Consider the following 20,895-nt stretch of genomic DNA (forward strand, 5'->3'; position numbering starts at 1 on the left):
CCATGTCTCACAGTTCATAAGATGTTTTTCCCTTTCTTTCCGTAAGAATTGAAGCACAAAGAAGAGGAGTGGGAAGACAGCAGGTTGCAGTGAGTCCTGTGTGCATAAATAATGTAGTGACTCTTGAACTTCATGTGCATCAGGATTACTACAGGTGCTTGTTAAAATGGTAGATCCCTGACTCCTACCACAGGGTACTACTGATCCTGTAGATCTAGAATGGAGCCCAGGAATCTGAACTTTTCATTGGTACCCCTGATGTTTGTAAAGCCAGTTATGCATGGATTACTCCTTGACAAAGATGGAGATGGTACATGCAAACCATTTAACACAAAGCCTGGCATGTTACGATACCTACTAGCTATAATTATTAAGCATCCGTATCCATCCCAACTTCATATATTCTACTTAGACTTGACCTTTTGCTAAGTGAAAATTGCACATGGGTGTGGCAGTGTGGTAGGAAGTCAGGAGATTGTTTAGTGCAAGGGAAGAGAAATAGGAAGAGGAATACAAGACAAAGCCTAATTTGTGATCCATGAGCCTTTGATGAAAGCTCTTGAGCCAAAATGATCACCACTCTTCCACAATATCAACAGTGCTGAAAAAACAATGCAAGAGTATTCAAAATAACTGCATATGAACCAGAAATTTCCAAAGGAAATACACTTAAAATATTGGCATTTTCATTTTTCTGATGCAGACACCAAAAGCAATATGAAGTTATTTGTTTTGTGGGCAAAGCAGGCCCCAAGTAATAAGGGGTTTTTGTAAATGGCTGAGCCCACCAAGTTAGCACAATATAGAAGTACCGTAAATCCCAAACCTGATTGGCTGCTGTGCTACTGTGAGTCTTGGCTACTTTTCTCTGCTGCTGATATGGGCCCGCCACAGGTGGCTGGCGCTGACACTGTCTACTCCCCGCTGGGGATCACCCTCACAATAAATAGGACGGCCCTTCAGGAAATCTTCTGTTTAATTTGCATGCTCCTGAGTATGGGACAAAGCTCTGTTGTTTAAGAGTATAAATAATAAAAGCTTTGTTCTTTCTAACCAGGAGGGAAACTGTAGATCTCTCCAAAATCACTTGGTCTTAAACTGAGTGAGGACGACAAGAATGAAATATTATTTTAGGCTGCCCAACACCATCAGTCACTCAATCTTCTCTCCTGGCTTCAGAAAACAATGACTCAATATGGCCTTTTTCTGACAGACTGTAGCCTTAGGAAAATACTTTCCTGAATTTAAATCAATGGAAGCCATTCAAAGCCCACTTAGCTTTCTCTCTTTGAAGCTTGGGCATAGGAACACAGCTGTTTGCATTCATATAATGAAAGGAAAATAGAAACTGTGAATGATAAAAAAAAAAAATCAAAGTATTTTCTTACTGCATCCCAGGTGCTTGACATGTGTTTTATTGCTTGAGTCCCTCAGTGACCTCGACAAGGATAATGTGATTATCACCAGTTCTTTCAAGACTAAGAGAGGTTAAATGCTTCCCTAAGGACTCAGAGTTGATAGTGGCGGAACAGCAAGTTAAATAAGAAAAAAAGTAAAAGTAGACTCATATCCTACATGTTGACCTTTAAATGAAAAACTTCCCATATTTCTACTAACATAATCTTATATAAATGTGATCATTTTGTTTCATAATCTGCTTTGTATCACTATTTCTCCATATCAAATATATGTAAAACTCTGCATCACCATTTTTATTGAGCACACAGGATTTCTTGGAAGGTAGTTACCATAAATTGACTGTGCTAGTCCCCTATTAATGACCACTTAAGTTATTTCTAGTTTTCCCTATGAATATGCTTTGGCAAATATACTTTTACGTGCATGTAGTTATCTCTTCAGGGTACGCCCTAGAAAAGAAATTGCAAAGAGACTATACATTTTATGTTTCAGTACATATCACCCAACTGCCTTCTGAAAGGTTATATCAGGTAAACTACATGTGCTCATTTCTTCACACGGAGACACCAGGTTTCACCAACCATTTACATTTCTGCCAAAATGACAGAGGGAAATGACAGGATTGTTGTTTTTATTCCATTTATTTTATCATCAGGCAAGTTAGACATCTTTTCCTATGTGTTGACCACTTGCAATTTTTCCAGATTAATTATCCCTATTCTTTTCCTATTTTCTATTAGAGTCTGATTCCAAAATTCATTGCAAATGCTTCCTCCTGCCTCTTGCTGCTTTCTCATTGTCTGTACTGATGTATCGGAGACTTTGATCTCTAGCCAAGAAAAATTTGGCAACATATTGTCAGGGTGATTATTCAAGTTCCTTAAAACATGTTCCAAGAAGAAAAACTAGTTAGGTCTAAAGAGTAGAAAGCCATAAACTTCTTGGTTGTCTGCTTCAGAAATAGGTCATCCCCTGAATTTATCAGCAGTTGTTTATCTTAGAAGAAACAATGAGCCATTCAAACTTAAGCTCATTGTTTTGCAAAGAGAAATTTGGGTAATGGAAGAGGGACCAAGAATAGTGTGGAGGAACATCCCCAGAACCAGGGGCTGGAATGGAGGGAAGACCCTCACACACACAGACATTTCCACACCCAGGCAGTGGTAGGCCACAGTCACAGAATGCTTGTGCTGAGACCCAGGTTAGAGATATCCTCACTCCAAGGAAACTGAGGCCCACAGACAAAAAGTGACTTGTCTGAAGTCAGCTGGCAAATGGCAGTCCCTTGACTTCCCTAGCAGAGCTCTTTCCAGACACTAACCAGAAGTAAAGCATAGCCCCAATTGAATCCCCAGAGCTTAAAACACTAATTCTGCCTCCCACAGTTCCTGGATCATGTTGAAAGGCACTATGACAACAGTACCCTCATGCCCAGCCCAGGAACATGTGCACAGGGACTGGACCACATGCCAGGCCAGCATCTTGGCTGCTAGGGTTGGGCAGTATTCTGACTGGCTGTAGCCAGAGGGCTACAGGGACAATGTTAGGCTGCCCTGCTTGTTTCTGTACTCAAGAAAGAGAATGACCAAATCCAAACAGCAAAACAGAGCTGCTGTCATCCTTTTGTGATAGCCAGTTATTTTCTCATAAAAATCATTTGCATAATTAGCTTAGTTTGCTCATTCTTATCTATGCAGATTTAGCCAAATCTAGACTCTGAGCCAAAGTATGCCATGCCTGGCCATGTGGTGGTTCTGTTCTCCCAGATGGGCTTCATCCTTGTCCCAACAGAGACTCAAATGTGACCAAAATGTCTGACAGGCGAACTGGACAAGGGCTGCCATATCTCATCTCACCTGCGGAAAATCACATGGGTTGGTGGCCCCACATTCACTCCACTGCGGTGACCAAAGGCACGCAGCCAGCCAGCTATCCAGTGCATTAGCATCTTCTCTGTAGAATTCATGCTGGTCCCATCATGAAGCTCTTACCAAACCTACATAATGGCTATACAGGGTGTGGCAACAGTAGGCTTATAGTTGTGAGCACAAGATACAGAGAGTTGTATTACTGTTTATTAGTTACTGTATTGTTTTCCACATGAACAACGGTAAACCTACCTTTGCCCCACCCCACATTCCACCCAACACAGATCCTTGGTGAGGCCTAAAAAGGCAGCCTCCAACTTTTATCAATTCAAAAGCATTTTTTAAACTCCTTAGACATCTTATGGCAGGGGTCCCCAAACTTTTTACACAGGGGGCCAGTTCACTGTCCCTCAGACTGTTGGAGGGCCAGACTATAAAAAAAACTATGAACAAATCCCTATGCACACTGCACATATCTTATTTTAAAGTAAAAAAACAAAACGGGAACAAATATAACATTTAAAATAAAGAACAAGTAAATTTAAATCAACAAACTGACCAGTATTTCAATGGGAACTATGCTCCTCTCACTGACCACCATTGAAAGAGGTGCCCCTTCCGGAAGTGCGGTAGGAGCCGGATAAATGGCCTCAGGGGGCCGCATGTTGCCCACGGGCCGTAGTTTGGGGACCCCTGTCTTATGGTCTAACAAAATAGTTTATATTGAGGCTTAAAGAACAACTGGGTAGGCAGACTTGGGGAAATGACCTAGGATTCAATGTGATAACTGTTTTTGTGCCAGGGGACACCGATGTATGACACTATTTAATCTTCACAACAATGTCCAAGATAGGTTTGTGGTTTTTGGGGGTTTTTTTTCTGTACTTGACACATAAAGAAACAGAGGAAACAGTAGGAATAGCTCATTTATAGATTCAGCTGATACTTCTACCAAATTTCATGACCTTTCATTGTGACTTTGAGCAGTTCTTCCAAAAGACCAAGGGAAAAGAAGAGAGGGGTCTGTCTCAAATGTCAACCTGTCTTGCAGGTTCATTTCTGGCTGCTGGACCAACTGGTTTCCCTCCACTTCCTCCCTGGAAAATAAAACGTGATCTCATGCTGGAGGCTCTCTTTGGAAATAGGATGTTTCCCACACACAAAAAAATTAATAATAACTCTTTCCACAACTTAGTACTTATTTTAGAAGAGTTTTGTGGGTTCCCAGCCATCTTCACGCAGGAAGTTGGATACTCCTGAATTGAGGAGAGACTCAAGTAAATTTTGGCAAACAGTAAACAAAGAACCAGACGGGGGAAGTTCCATTGGTCCAGAACATTTGGGAACACACGGATTTTCAGCAGAGATGTGCTCTGATAGATTTCTTTCATCTCCTTTCAAGCGTCCTATCAGCCGTGTGGTGACTGGGGGTCTTTATTTGCTGGCTCTGGGTGTTGGGCTATGTGCAATCAGATTTTATTCCTTAAAACAGTAGTTTGATTTAGATTAACAGATTTGTTTCTATTTTTTTTCTCCAAAAAGGATCCAAAAGAAACTAATACATGATACCAAGGATGGAAGTAGCACCATTTGGAAATATTTAAGGTCTATTTATAATACACTTGACACAATACAACAGAGAAAAATATCTAATTCCATAGGTTATCCAAAATGATATCTGACTTGGTACTTAACACCTACAGGGAACTCAATAAATGCATGTTAACTAATTTATATTCGTCAGGATAATAATGGTCATGATAACGTGTATGTACAAGGAACTTCATTATTTTTCAAAACACTTTCACAAAAATGTCATTTTAAATGAACTTCAAAATCTCATGGAGGAGTGAGAAGGGGCTTTGTGAACATACATATGAAGGTTTATATCCTGATTTTGCCACTTGTTAACTCTCTTTTATAAGATTTTATTTGTTGATTTTAAAGAGAGGGAAGAAAGAAAGAAAGAAAGAAAGAAAGAAAGAAAGAAAGAAAGAAAGAAAGAAAGAAAGAAAGAAAGAAAGAAAGAAAGAAGAAAGGAAGAAAGAAAGAAAGAAAGAAAGGGAAAGGGGGGCAGAGGAGCAGGAAGAATCTACTCATAGTTGTTTCTCATATGAGCCTTGACTGGGCAAGCCCAGGGCCTTGACCTGACAATCTCAGTGCTCCAGGTTAAGGCTATATCCACCACAGTTCAGTCACAGCGTTTTTAACTGTGAAACCTGAATGATAACTATTCCTTCCTTGAGTTGATGAGAGATTTAAAGATATGCCAAAGGCACAGCAGAGTATATGACACATGGCAGGCACTTAGAAATGGAAATTAGTTTTATTATAAAGCAAGACTTATTAAATTATCTCCTCCCACATTTCAGGCAGCTAAGACTAAAAGAGACTAAATGATCTGACCAGTTACTACAGCTGCTAAGGGCTGGAGCTAGGACCAGAACCCAGGTTTCCAACCTACTAAACAAAAGAGTTATCTGCTGTTTCAAAACCTGAAGGGTGAAAAGTGGAATTATTACCAAATCAAAAATGTTGATCTCTGAATCTAAAAAATAGTTGGTCCATGCTTTCCACAGCAAATAAGACAATTAAATTAAAACTCTGTCCCTGTGCTGGTGTTTTAAACAGGAAGCAGAATTAATTCAGGAGAATCTCACATCTCATTTCGATACAGGCAAAACTTTCTAGGGATATGATGGGTTTCATCTTTACCATCACTCATATCTTCCTTCCAACCTGCTTTCAAAAATTCACTAATCCCATCCCAAACAGGTAAAGGAGTTTATTGTGATGGAAGGCAGAACAGTCTGAGATCTAAAACACAAAGCAGGTGTTGGAATGATATCAAAAAAGCATACCCCTGGGGGAAGTCAGGGTACAGAAAACATCTGAAATAAATACAGATTAACAGTATTTTTGTCGTACTCATTTGGAATATCTTCTGAAACCTAGAGATCGGGTGTTGGTGTTTGATTTGGCAAACTGTAACTTAAATGATGAGCATGTCAACAAAATGAACTCAAATAAAGTTCCACATGTGGTATTAACCAAGAAGATCTACGACTGTACCAAACATCACCACCATAGAAACTGGAAACTGAGAGAGCTTGCAAGGGAAAGAAAACATGGCTACAGATGAGGAAAGACAACACCAAGATTTCCTTGAAGATTTTGAAGAAGATGAGGCAGTTAGGAAACGTAAACATTTACAGAGGTTCAACCATTCCAGTGGAAAGTGATACAGGTGATGAAAAAGCACCTCAATTCAGTCTGCCTGACATGCTTAAACACCTTCACATTTCTCAAGATGCTACTGGTGGAGAAGGTAGATCATTGATGACATAATGTGATCATGTCGTGATAGTTTCTGCATCTGTAGGCTCAGGATGTTGAACAACATAACCTTTTCTATTCCATCTATGCCTCCATATTCAGAGAATAGAAATTTAGTTTTAAACCTGAATAAATATGACTATTATAATTGCTCACTCAAAACAAATTGTTTTCACTAATCCTGACATTTCAGTATGGGTCATCCGTACTTCAACTAATGAATATAATTTCTGAGCAAAACAGACTCCAAAGTAAGAGAAGCTTGCCATCTCAGGAATGCTGCTAGAGGTCATCTTGTTTAAATATCATTTAAAATACACAGTTAATCCCTCCAGAGCAGGAATAAAGGTCACTTTAGGACCTGGTGTGGCCTCTGACACGTGACAGGCAAAACTTTTTTATCTGCACCTTTTCAGTTCTATAACATAGTTAGGATGTATTCTAATTGGAACTGCTTTATAATATGTCACTACATTGACCATTATTGACAATAATTTGAGACCAACCACCTAAGGTTCAGAGATTTTCAGAACTTTACGAGAACAAAAATCACTGGTGCTCTCCACAGCAAGCCTAACTTTCGTGAAATCACAGAAAAAAGTTCAGTATTGCTCACAACTTCATATCTTTTTGATGATGTAGACAGAATGTCTGGGGCACAGAGAGCTACACTAGTATTAATATAAACCCTAGTAATGAAAGCAGGGAGAAAGAGAGTTGGAGAACATAAAACATTCCCTTCCCCACTGCCTGGGAGAAAACAAGTCAAAACATGCCGTGCACTATAGACAGCATACTCTACCTGTTAAAAGAACATCAGTGTTGTAAATACATATTTAACACTGCCTAGTGTGTAATTTAGCTGACAATTGTTCCAAATTGTTATTTCTTTATTCTTGGCTTTATTTTTTTTGCATTCCTTTAGTCCTTTTGCTTTATCTCCTCTGTACTGCTTCAGTAAGTCCTTGCATTTATTTCTGTTCCTTCCTTTATCCCTGTTCTTTGTTATATGGAAGTGCTTTCAGAAGAATCAAGTACTAAAGAATTGTGAAGTTGTTGTGTCATAATTACTCTTGTTAACTTTATTATTTATATCAAGACATTTTTAAATGTCTCTTCTATTCTTACTATTGTGTGTATATATATATAAATATAAATATATATATATATATATTTATATATATATATTGTTCCTCCAGCTTTTATCTTGTCTGGTCTTGACAGAATTTTCAGAATATGGCACATAAATATTAATAATAGGAGCAAAGCTGAATATATTTCTAATAACTATTTTGTTCTTATTATGGAAGTATCCAGTGAGTTAACCGACATTCATTAAACACCACCTGTAGGCACAACCATTGTACCGTAACTGTGGAGGAAATTCCAAAGATAAGAAAGACATGTTACTTGACCTTAGTTAGCTTAGAGCCTAGTCAGAGTGACAAGCCACACAATGAGTAATTCAAGGGGACATCTATAAGATGTGCAGATAACTAGAGTTCAAACAGAGAAGCAAGCTTGAGTTAGCCAAGTAGAGGTGACCATATAAGGTTCTTTGAAGGTGAATTTCAAAAGGAAAAAGAAAGAGATGAGAAATCTGGGAGGAAAAGGGTATTCTGTCTGATCCACCAATATGTTATTAAATCCTTTCCTATATATAGCCTTTTGCAGTTTCCTAGGGACTATTCAGTTTTCTGATATCTTTCCAATTTCTGTTCTGAATATATTATCAAAAATGGCTTTGGAACTTATGATCTAATATGTTTGACATTACATAGTTTTTGTTGGGTGGGTTTGTTTTTTTTTTACTTCCATGATCTTGCATATTGCTTTTGTATAATAACCACAGCCTGCTTCGCTAGTTCTTTTATGTTTTTCAGGCCTTTTTCAGTATTTCTTTTTTGTATGACTTGTAAAAGCCAACCTTTTGTAAAAGCAGTCCTGTGGCATCTGTTGTGGGAGGTCTGTGAGGCAGCACAGCAGTCTAGAGACTCTATTCCAGCCCTCACCAAAGCTCTAGATCAGGGGTCCCCAAACTTTTTACACAGGGGGCCAGTTCACTGTCCCTCAGACTGTTGGAGGGCTGGACTATAAAAAAAAACTATGAACCAATCCCTATGCACACTGCACATACCTTATTTTAAAGTAAAAAAAACAAAATGGGAACAAATACAATGTTTAAAATAAAGAACAAGTAAATTTAAATCAACAAACTGACCAGTATTTCAATAGGAACTATGCTCCTCTCACTGACCACCAACGAAAGAGGTGCCCCTTCCGGAAGTGCGGCAGGGGCTGGATAAATGGTCTCAGGGGGCCGCATGCGGCCCACGGGGCCGTAGTTTGGGGACCCCTGCTCTAGATTGTCCCTCAGTTTTATTCTCTCTGCGAAAGGGATCAAGTTACAAAACAGCCTCCTCCACCCTGAAATGGGCCCACCCAACCAAAATTATTTCACTTCAGTCTGAATTTGTTAGACAACTATCCACTTCAATAAATTCCGAGCCTGGAATGGAAGTGTTTCCACCATCTTTTCCAACAGGCTGTCCCTTCTTTTCCAGATTTATTGGATGCAGTGACTTTTACTTGAAAATTAAAATTCATCCTGGTAAGAAAAAAAAGGCAATGCTTTTCATTGAGAAGCCAGACTTCCAATACCACCAGTTTCTGTTTAATTGTGTTGAGCACGGGCTGCCAATGGGAGGGCTTCCATGACCTGGCCTTCCCCACACAAAAGAATGAGATGCATCACCTGTCTGCCTGTAGGAAACATGTATTTTTGTTCTGAAATAAATGATGTAATGTCAAAAACAAATGTCTGAATGGAGTTAATATAAATCTTACATTTGCATGAAAGTGTGCCTGACTGTTCATCCCTGAGAGCTAGCATTACTCATGAAGCGGGTGTGAGACAACTGCAAGGAGGAAAACAGGACGAAGTGCTGGACGAGATGGGGAACTGAGGCGGCAAGTAAAAAGGTCACTTTTTTCACATTGTTTCCAAAGTACAGTCAAGGCGAGGGCCACATATGGCATTAGCATTGTTCATCACCCTCTGCTCACAACAGGAATCTCGGACAATTTGCATGCTTGTTTCCAATCAAGTAATTTAATAAGATCTAACATTTGCCCATGTGACTTCAGATTTAAAAATAAATAATTCTGGGGTAAAGCATTCGTCTCATCTGCTATCCCTTTCTCTACCAGCTCAGTCTTTTGAATGGAGAATGAAGAACTCTCAGGCCCAAGAAGCACATCAAGGTATCTTCTTCTCTACTAGGAGACCCTGAGCTGAGCACGCTATAACACAGCCATGGGTGTTTGTACGCTGCAAGCCAGTGTCACATTTAGCCTGGTTCTTTTCATCATAGGCTTGATTTATCAGGCAAATTTTCAAAGTTCAATGCTGAAGGATCTACCCTGGAGCCAACTTCAAAGCCAGGTCTTAGAGTTATAGAAATAAAATAAGCAGAGCACTCAGTGACAAATAACTACTTTGAATGGCAAGGTACATGTAGAAATGTTCATCCTATAAATCCTAGCCTCGATTTTTGTCTCGGTTAGAAAGTGTTCCAAGTTGAACCTTAGCTTCTTCCTCAAGGTGTCATTTTAATTCAGTCCTGCATTGACACATATATAAATCAGGTTCCACCCTCTTCTCTATTACATGTATCACTTTGCTAGTTGGCAGGCTTTGAGAGGGATTGATAGTTGCCCTGCCTGGCTTAGAAACAGTCTGGCAGCAGCTGGCGAGGCCACAGAGCCAATCCAATTTCCATCATCTTCATCAAAGTTTTCAAAGTATGGATGCCAGCCTGCTGGTACCCGAGTGGATTAGAGCGTCCCCCTCCTATGCATCCAGTCTGAACCCAGGTGTCAAGCTCTGAAAGGCTTCTAAGCAGACAGGCAGCACGCTCTCAGCATTTCTGGAGTGCCTGCTTCTGCAGAGTAGATAGGAGATGACACTGTAGCTGACCTAAAAGACCAGAATATGCATTCACACACACATGCACATACGTGTACACACACTTATGCACATCTGTATACACACATGTACAAACCTGCTCCTGATATAGTAGGGGAAATACTTGTGAAGTTCCAAAAGGAATAAAAATGTTTAAATTAATACAAAAGTACTGCCAAGGCTCTGAGGTTTGGAAGAGAGTGTTCCATAAATGCTTCTTCTACCTTCCTAAAAAAAAAAAAAAAAATCCAAAACAGTAAATAGACAAGGGAAAACAAGGGAGATGGGGTGAATCTCAGAAACCGAAGAGCACATATCATGGCCCCGACAGCTAAGAGGAGAAAAGGGCTCATGGTGTCAAAGAAAAGCAGGCAGAATTTAAATTAAAAAAAAAAAAAAAAAGATCAGTGAAAAATCAAAAAGGGAGGAGAGGAGAGAGGCCAAAGTCGGTGAGGGAGCTGAGCAAAAGGGTTTAAGCTGAAATAACCACAAAGGAAGAAAAGGGGCCCATAACTGACCAGGTGTAAATAACTCTTCCCTTACTTTACAGTATTAAATTTTATATACGTAAATTATCAAAGGCTTCTGGGGTCATCATATTACCAGGTTGAGTGAAATATAGAAACCTTACTTCCCTTTATGATGTTTTACTCTTCTTTGTTTATGATTACCTTAAATATTTCCTCTGACATCAGAAAGTTTTAATTTTGCTTTTCAGCCAAAACAAGTGATGAGACATTTTGAAATGTAGAAACTAAGAGAAAAAGACTGGACTTCCCTTAGTAAATCATAGTTCAAGATGGACAAAATGTTACTAATATTTTTTTCTAATTATAAAAACATATAGTCATTTAAAGAATTTGAAAAATACAAAAAAAGAGTAAAGAAGGAAAAGAAACACCTATAGTTTTATTATCAAGAGATAGCCTGATCCTGTCTGGTTGGCTCAGTGGTATAGCGACAGCCCATTGTGTGGATGTCCTGGGTTCAATTCCCAGTCAGGCCATAGAGAAGCACTCATCTGCTTCTCCACCTCCCCTCTCACTTCTCTCTTTCTCTCTCTCTCTCTATCTTCCCCTCCTGCAGCCATGACTTGATTGGAGCAAGTTGGCCCTGGGCACTAAGGATGGCTCCATGGCCTCCACTTCAGGTGCTAAGAAGAGCTCGGTTTCTGAGCAATGGAGCAATGACCCAGATGGGCAGAACATCACTCCTAGTGGGTTTTCTGGGTGGATCCCAGTCAGGGTGCATGCAGGATTCTTGTCTGCCTCCCCACCTCTCACTGAAAGAAAAAAAAGAGAGAGAGAGAGAGAGAGAGAGAGGAAGATCCTCTGTTAACATATATTCTTCTGTTCACATAAATACGACTCAGGACTATAGTATACATTTGGTGATTTTTTTCACATGTTTTGTCATACAGAATTTTCATTACATTAAATCATTTTTAAAACATTTAGACATTCACTTTGATTCATAGTTTTTATAATCTGAACAGTAATGTTATTAGTATCTTCATACATAATTTTTTGTCCTAGTTTCTAATTACTTCCAAAGAATAGATTATTGAAGGGCAAATTTGGTACTTAGTTCAAAAGGTACCAAATGTGTTATTTAGAAACTTAATACTAATTTATATTTCCACTAACAACAGAGATAGGTTTGTTTTACCACACCCTAGCCACATACTGAACATTTTTTTAATCTTCTACTAAATTGATAAAGGTGCAAAATACAATGTTAAAAGCACTATTAACCCTAATCCAGTTTACTATTTACTATTTATTTACAAAGTCAACTTCTAAAGATACACAGAATACTTATACTTTTTAGAATGATGAGCTCCTTAGAAAATCAGATGAAGTCAATGAATCTCTTGAGCTCATCCTTAGACAAACTCAGTCTGACTTCTAGTCGTCAGACCTAAGTGGGACTTCTAGAACATGAGCTCATTTGTAAGCCTAGACACAATAATTAGTTTAAGTACATTGAGTATACATGATTTAGTGGGACATGACTCAGCTTGAACCATGTGACTTGGTTACTGATTCTAGCTCTATGGGTAAACAACATGCTAGCCTCTAGAATCCCTTCCATCTGTAATACCCTGGAGCTCTAAGATAATGTCAGCCATTACTGATTGTAGATTAACTGTTCTGTGGACATTCATGGTTATTTTCTGTACCTAGGCTGGGTTCTTTGACGTAGAGCCAGGACCTTCTCAACTCTATGTGACATCTGCTCCAGGAATACAAATTAATGTCAACACTGTTGACTGCACATATCTTACTGTGTTTTATGGTAGACTGGGAGTTCCTTACAGGCACAAACTGAGTCTAACTCAACTGTGTCTGAATTAGTTGACATATACACCAATAAATGTCTGCTAATGTAAACCAACCTAAACAAAAGAATAGAGTGTCTTCCAAAATTAAATAAAAGTAGTTTTGTTTTGTTTGAGTTGACTATAATTCTACAAAATGTCTAAATATGCATAGTCATTAGCCATCTTTTCTGTTTAAACAAAATGTTTATACAGCTCATTTTTAGTATTCATAGTAGTTATGTTCTACTAAGTCACTGAGAACACTGAATTAGTGAATTCACTGTTTCTGGGGAAATATCAGGGTTACATTCCTGCAAACATCTGGTCACAGCATTGTCATCAACCAAATGATACATAATCTTGTATTGTATATACTTCCATTTAAAGATACCTTATTTAATATATATTGTCAATTCATTAACATTGAACTCATGACCAACAGCTCTGGAACTCATGCCTGAACCAAGCTTATCTAACACATGTATCTCCTCCTCAATGCACATCACAGCCTTCTTGTGCTTAGTGACACTAGACAATACTTTAGCACTATACTTGGGGAGCATTTGACACAGCAAAATCACCATCAAAAAACACAGAAATACAAAAAATGTAGTGCTAAATATTCCAAGAAAAGGACACTTGTTTACAGTAAGAGAGCTAAAACAAGAAGGCAGAACACTGCTTTGTTAGAGACTCAATAAATATGCATTGCATTAGTCAGGTTTCTCCAGAGAAACAGAATCAACAGGAGAAATATATCTGCAGATACACACAGCTGGAGACCCAGGAGAGCTGGTGGTATAACTCTGAGTACTAGAGGGTCAATGGTGTAAGGCCCACCCAAGGACAGAAAACTGATGTCTCAGTTCAGCATTCAGGCCCAGAGCATTACTTTTCCCTCCCCCTGCCTTTTGTTCTACTCAGGCCCTCCACACATTGCATAATAGCCACCTTCACGAGGGGTTAGGAAGGGGAGATCTGCTTTACTCAGTCTACCAATTCCAATATTAATCCTGTCTAGAAATATTCTCACAGACACAACTAGAAATAATGTTTAGCCCAATATCTGGAAACCCTGTAATCCAGTAAAGTTGACACATAAAATCACACTTGCTAAAATAGGAAGACAATTTATTATATGACATTGGTTCACATGTTTGCCAAATACATAGCTTCATAAACTCCAAAGAATAAAGAGCTGTTATTTTTAATTATTTATTTTATAAGAAGCCATTCTCCTACCACATTGCATCTGGTAACATCATATAATTATTCTGTGAACAAATTTATGAGGCAATACTATACTGTAGAAATTTTAAAATAATAATTATATATCACATGATACTAAGCCATTTTCATTTCATTTTTGTTTCCTCTTTTTATTTCTTTTTTATTGTTTTTAAATTTTATTTAGAAAATTCAACTTAACAGGGTGACATTGATCAATAATGAGTACATAAGTTTCCGGTAAACTTTTCTAAAGCATTTGAACTATTGATTATGTTGTATACCCATCATCCAAAGTCAAATCATTTTTTGTCACCATATATTTGTCCCTCTTTACACCCTTGCCTCCATCCCCTCCTCCACATTCCCCTCCCCCAGTAACCACTTCACTTTTATCTATGTCCATGAGTCTCAGTTTTGTATCCCAACTATGTATGAAATCATACAGTTAGCTCTTTCTGATTTACTATTTCACTCAGTATAATGTTCTCAAGTTTTATCCATGTTGTCATAAATGGCAATAGGTCATCATTTCTTATGGCTGAGTAGTATTCCATAGTATATATGTACCACATCTTCTTTATCCAATCTTCTATAGAAGGGCTTTTTGGTTGTTTCCATGTCTTAGCCATTGTGAACAATGCTGTGATGAACATGGGGCTGCATGTATCTTTACATACCAATGTTTTTGAGTTTGGGGGGTATATACCCAGTAGAGGGATTGCTGGGTCATATGGTAGTTCTATTCTTAATTTTTTGAGGAATCACCATACTTTCTTCCATAATGGTTATACTACTTTACATTTCCACTAACAGTGAATGAGGGTTCCTTTTTCTCCACAGCCTCTCCAACACTTGTTATTACCTGTCTTGTTGATAACAGTTAATCTAACAGGTGTGAGGTGGTATCTCATTGTAGTTTCGATTTGCATTTCCTGAATAGCTAGTGAAGATGAGCATCTTTTCATATATCTATTGGCCATTTGTATTTCTTCCTGGGAGAACTATCTGTTTATGTCTGTTTATGTCTTTTCCCATTTTTTAATTAAATTGTTTGCTTGTTTGTTCTTGAGTTTTGTGAGTTCTTTGTATATTTTGGATATTAGGCCCCTATCTGAGCTATTTGAAAATATCATCTCCCATTTAGTTGACTGTCAGTTTGTTTTGTTGTCAGTTTCTTTTGCTGTGCAAAAGCTTCTTAGTCTGATGTGGTCCCATTCATTTATCTTTGCCTTCACTTCCCTTGCCTTTGGAGTCAAATTCATAAAATGTTCTTTATGGCCAACGTCCATGAGTTTAGTACCTATGTTTTCTTCTATGAAATTTAGTGTTTCAGGTCTTATATTTAGGTCTTCTTCCATTTTGAACTAATTTTGGTACAAGGAGACAAACTGTAGTAGAGTTTCACTCTTTTGCACGTGGCTCTCCAAAAACCCATATTCTTAATTGCTACATTATATGGTAGTGGATTTTAGTATAGGAAAATATATTTATAAAGATTTTAGGTCACATCAAGTATTACATTAATGCTAAAAAAATTTAATATTGCAGCCAAAATACTTTTCTAGATGAAGAAATAGTCATAAGTCAAATAACACCCATAAGCTCAGTAGGAAGGTGTCACATTTATTTCTCTAAAAACTGATATCCAAAAACAGAACCATTCAATGAAACACAGCTAACTAATAACCATGTAAAATTAAATTATAAATAATCAGGAAAACAATACAGTACAAAGCAGGATCTTTTAGACTGACTCCACAAATGGAAATAATATAGACAATAAACAATACTCTGTGAAAGTCAAGTTCAAGTACAATGTATGCATGTGTGCTTTATTGCATTATCTTTGCATACTTTTACACTGTTTCTTTTAACTGGGTTTACATGTTTTATTCTCCATCTCTCTTTTTGAGGGTTATAAAAATACTTTGCAGAATATGTTTCAATAATTCTGGGCTATCTTTTTGTCTTCACATTAAATAAAGATCTTTATGTTAAGTAATCAAATAGTTGATTCACTTGATGTGCAGATTAAAAATTTTATACTAAGCATTTTTAAATTTTATGTTGCATAGAAACAGAATGACTTTAAGCTATATATACACATGTCCACATACAAATATGTGTATATGTAGACAGAGACTGATGCAAAAATCTGTTTCTTAATGTTGATTGGAGTAAAAAATACTTGAAAAACCGTCCCCTGGAAACTTTTTTTTCAACAGAAGTCTAGTTGTCATTATGTTATGTCACCTGTACTTACTAAATGTAAATGGATTAAATGCTCTAAAAAAATGACAGAAGGTTGCTGAAAAAAACAAGACCCATCTACATGCTGCCTATAAGAAACTTACTTCAAATCAAAAGATACATGCAGACAAGAGAAGAGATGGAAATATATATTCCACACAAATAGATATGGAAGCAATACTCATATCAGAAAAAATATTTAAGACTAGTTTTAAAAGACAAAGAAACACATTGCATAATTATAAAGAAATAAACCCAAGAAGAAGACATAACAATCACAAACATCTATGCACTTAACATAGGAGCACAGTCCCTTTCTGAAAACCACTGTACCTTTGTGTTTTGTGCGCTGTGGTCTTCCAGACTTTCCCTCAGTGGCTGAACAGTTACCCAGCCTCCATGTCTGGCTCTCTCTCTTTTCTCTCAAGAACATCTTGCAATTGCTTTCTAGGCTCTCTGATTCAGGACCATTGTCTTCTATATGTTGTCTCCCAAAAGAGATTGGAGTGATGAGACATGAGAAGGAGATCAGCTTTAATGTGAACTCTGGGCTTATGCTACCCCAAGCAGAAGAAACTCTATACGGCACAGCAATTAGTGAAAAGATTTAGAATTATAGCAAAAAATGGTAATACTGATGTTAATGAGAGTTCATGTTTATTGAGTATCTATTTTGTGCCAGGTATTGTTCCAAGCATTTTATACAAATTACCTTATTAAATTTCTACAGTAACACTGAGGAGGTAATGTTATCCCCACTTTGCAGATCAGGCGAATGAAGCACAGAGTCTTGAAGCAACTACCATACAGTCTCACAGCTACAAAGTTGTGGTGAATATAGAAGGAAAATAAGTAAAAGAAAACTATGAAAAAATCCAGAAAGAAGATACTATTGAATTATCTTCTTGACTAAGTGGGGTCCGATTTTTCAGGGTAACTTTAGTTTGCCTTTAGTTAGAACCACAAGCATTCACACACACTCAAGGCAGGTAGATGCCTATATCCCAACTGACTTTACCTGTCAGCTTTTGCGTGGATTTGTGGAAATCACCAATGTCAATCTCAGAGGGTGTATTTCTTAAGGAAGATACTGCTTTTGTCCCTCCCAAACTTGAGTTTTCCTAAGAAGATGTTGAAAAGTTTGTAGGGACTCACAAGGACACCAAACCACAAAGCAAGAAGTCTTAGTACCTGACAACTAAAACGTACCCTGCTTATTTGAGACAGGTCCATCCTCCACTGTATTTTGGGAAACATGGCAAAAAAGCTAGTAGATGAAAGGTATTTTGAAGATCAACAAAATAAATCACTTAAAACATGCATCCAAAATCACTGAGGGGAAAGAAGTCATCAAATCCTAAAGCCAGTGAAATAACCCCTTCACAAACAAATATCAAAAAGCTAGGCTAAATATTGGGGATTAGATAGTGGTTATCAAGGAACTAAAAAAAAATCTCTAAAATGTGGAAAGATAAGAAGAAAGCAGAAGACTATTACTAGCTTTTACTAGCAAATGTGAAATGCTTATTAAAAAGAGAGAGAACTTTCAGCCTGACATTTAGACATTGCTTATGTGATATGCACTATCCCATTAGAGCCCTGACCTAAATTTAGTTTAAAAAGAACTAAGTCTCTGCTCCTACCCATGTCCAAATGCCAGCTGGGAATTCATTTCTCAGACCCTTTTCATCTACAAGAAAGCTCTGAGAACTTTTAAAAATTTTAAGGACAAAAAGGTCAGAAAGCTAAAACACAGTATGCAGTCTCTCCTCTTTCCTAAAATGGCCAATTGGCTCAAGTCCATGATAATGAAAGAGTTAAAATTCTGCACTGGTTAAGAACCAGTTGACCTTTAAATATGCTGGTTGGAATCCAATCACCTTTCAACAAGCATGAAATCTGGCACAAGGCATACTAACACACACCGATTATTTCATAGCCTACATGACAGAGCTCTCAGTGTCCTGTTTAGAAAAAACAGGACTTTAGAAAAAAGCCAGGCTTAGACGCTGAGTATCTCTGTCAACGGTCTTGTCCTTCAGTTAACTGTCTCCAAACATGCTGCTAGATTAAGGCATTTTCTTTAAAAAGCACAATTCCTTAAAGAAAACATATTTAATGTTTTTGAAATCCTTTTGTGTGTTTAGCACATCAAAAGTAAATATAGCTGGGAAATAATTAATTACTATGCCCAGTTAAGAACTTTGCATGCCATATATGTAAGAGAAAAACTTTCCCTTCACACTAAAAGGGTAAAACACTTAATCCTACGCTGAGCAATTGTATTAAAAGTCTAGAGAATCAACACCAGTTATTGAGTGTCTACACCCTATAACGAGTCTTTGCTTTTCAAAAGTAATTCCTATGAGCCTCCTTTATATGCTGATAATCCCTCATGTCTTCAAAACAATTGTTTTCAAAATTTTGTCACAGGTTTCTTATAAAACATACTGCTGGCTGTTTGGGTGCAGTGGGCAGAGACAGAAGCCCTCCCTGCAGGACCAGACGGACAGTTTCCGGTCAACTGCAAGACTGTGTTCCTTACCACTGCCTTAGTTCTCTATCTCCAGTTACCTGTAATACTAAGCTCATACATAAACCATATTCTTGCCCGAGTGTGTTTTTTCTTTGTTTAATCCTTTGCCTTCAGACTGAGACTGCTGAGATTTCTTCCCAAATCACAAAATCCTTCTCTCTCTTGGCATCTTGCTCTGGTGAGAGGCTTCTGCTGGCAGTGCCCATGTTTGCCAGCCCCTCCTTGCCACAATATTTGACTTCCCTTCAGTCATCGCGTGTCATTTGAGCCCAGAAAGAGAACAGTCAGGTCTCACAGTGATTTGAGCAGTGGCCAAGGCCATTGCCTAGATCATCACCCACCCGACCACTTCTGCTCTGGGGAGGAGGGAGGCTTGATTCAGGAACAGAGAGCATCTCCTGGCTTAGGTACTGCTCACAGGCTGTCAGCAAGACGTCTGTCAGCCTGAGGGCCTGGCAGAGAAGGCCCTGTGGAGTTTACTGTCCAACAGGATGACTTGGTTACATGTTTAGATCTATGGACTCCTTTGCAATCAAAGGGACCCTCCCAGAACTCTGGAAGAGCGGGGTCATTCTACAGACGTGTCAGACAAGACAGACAACCAAGGTTCCCACGGGCCTTGCTCACATCCTGTCCTGAATTCTCACTCATTCCCAATGAGCAGAGCTTCCTCGCTAGCTTCTTCTAAGCAGCCACTAATTCCAATCTCATTTTCCTTCCTCTGGACAGAGTCAATGTTTAAGTCCAGATTCTCATCACTGACCCCAACTCACAACTAATTTCTCTCCCCTCATTCACCTTGCCAAGATTTGGAGAGCATGGGACGTGAAAATGTCTTTTGCTATCATCCTCAGCTCAGCTGCCAACAGAAAAATGCACATCACTGGAGTACCAGGTGTGAACTACCACTAGGCACATGCCTGATTTTCTTAGCTATTCTCCTTACACTCAGTGAATGACTCACTCCATCACATCGTCCTAAAATCTGTGACACAAAAAAGACTCAAAGCCCTGTATGCCTGACGAATTGTATGGCAAGACATTTAGTTAACATTCGCTATTTTATTACACAGGGTACACAATTCTATGGTGGATGAAATCCATTTAGGTGCCCCAGTCCAGCTTCAATTTTCTGTTTTCTCTGTCAGCATCCTGCGCACAATAGCCTCCACCAGCAATATGCTTTTGGGAGAAAGAAAACTGAGGATTTGGTCTCTGGGTTGCTATTATTAATTGAGAGACTGGGCAAGTCACTAAAATTCACTAAAACCTCAGTTTCACCTTCTGTAAAATGGGGATTGTAATATCTGCCTCACAGGTGCTATGAAGGAAGCAAATGAGATCATGAAAATGAACATATAGTTGTGAATCATAAGCAGAGAAAAAGGGAAAGGTGGAAGGGGAAAAACTAAAAAGATCTTCCTCCCTCACCCTTTTACACGAGCAGGTGAAATAAAATGTTCAGACAGGAAACCGAAAGGAAAGTTTCGGTTCAAAATACAGTGGTCTTAGGAACTGTCAAAGGGAGTTCTCCACTGCCATCTCCCAAATGGCCACGAGCTCGCTCTGAGCAGCATGTTTGAACCCTGAGTGCCTGGGGAGCCGCACTGAAGCTGGGGGACCACCTACACCAAAGACCCAAGTGCTGTCCTCGGCTCCTTCCCAGGAGTCTACGGACAACAGCCACTGAAGGACAAACTTAGAGAGTGGGGGTGAGACAAACCCCGCAGACTGTGAACTTACGTTATTCCCTTGGCAGATCAGCTTCAGGAGAAAATCCCAGCTTTGTGTTTCCTGCTTGGTCCCTCTCGAATTGGAAGTTCTGCTCAGAGGCCCAAAATAGAAAACAGGAAGTTAATAGAACTGGTTCTCCTAACTCCCCCAAAGCAAATCACTGCGCTTGTTACGGATGAGCAATACGGTCAGGTGTTCCCAGGTCGGCCGCAGCTCTTGAATACTGGTCAAG

At 38.6% G+C, this 20,895-nt stretch overlaps 1 protein-coding gene across 1 annotated transcript in view; it reads right to left on the reverse strand.

Annotated features, from left to right (window-relative positions):
- PDE4D (phosphodiesterase 4D) overlaps nucleotides 1–20,690 on the reverse strand; it is a 1,514,231-nt gene extending 1,493,541 nt beyond the window's left edge. The window contains exon 1 of the mRNA XM_066375385.1: nucleotides 20,673–20,690. The gene's annotated coding sequence lies outside the window, so the exon portion shown is untranslated. The remainder of the gene's footprint in view (nucleotides 1–20,672) is intronic.
- Nucleotides 20,691–20,895: the final 205 nt, after the last annotated feature.

This window comes from Saccopteryx leptura, chromosome 1 (genome assembly GCF_036850995.1).
Source record: "Saccopteryx leptura isolate mSacLep1 chromosome 1, mSacLep1_pri_phased_curated, whole genome shotgun sequence".
Taxonomy (NCBI): domain Eukaryota; kingdom Metazoa; phylum Chordata; class Mammalia; order Chiroptera; family Emballonuridae; genus Saccopteryx; species Saccopteryx leptura.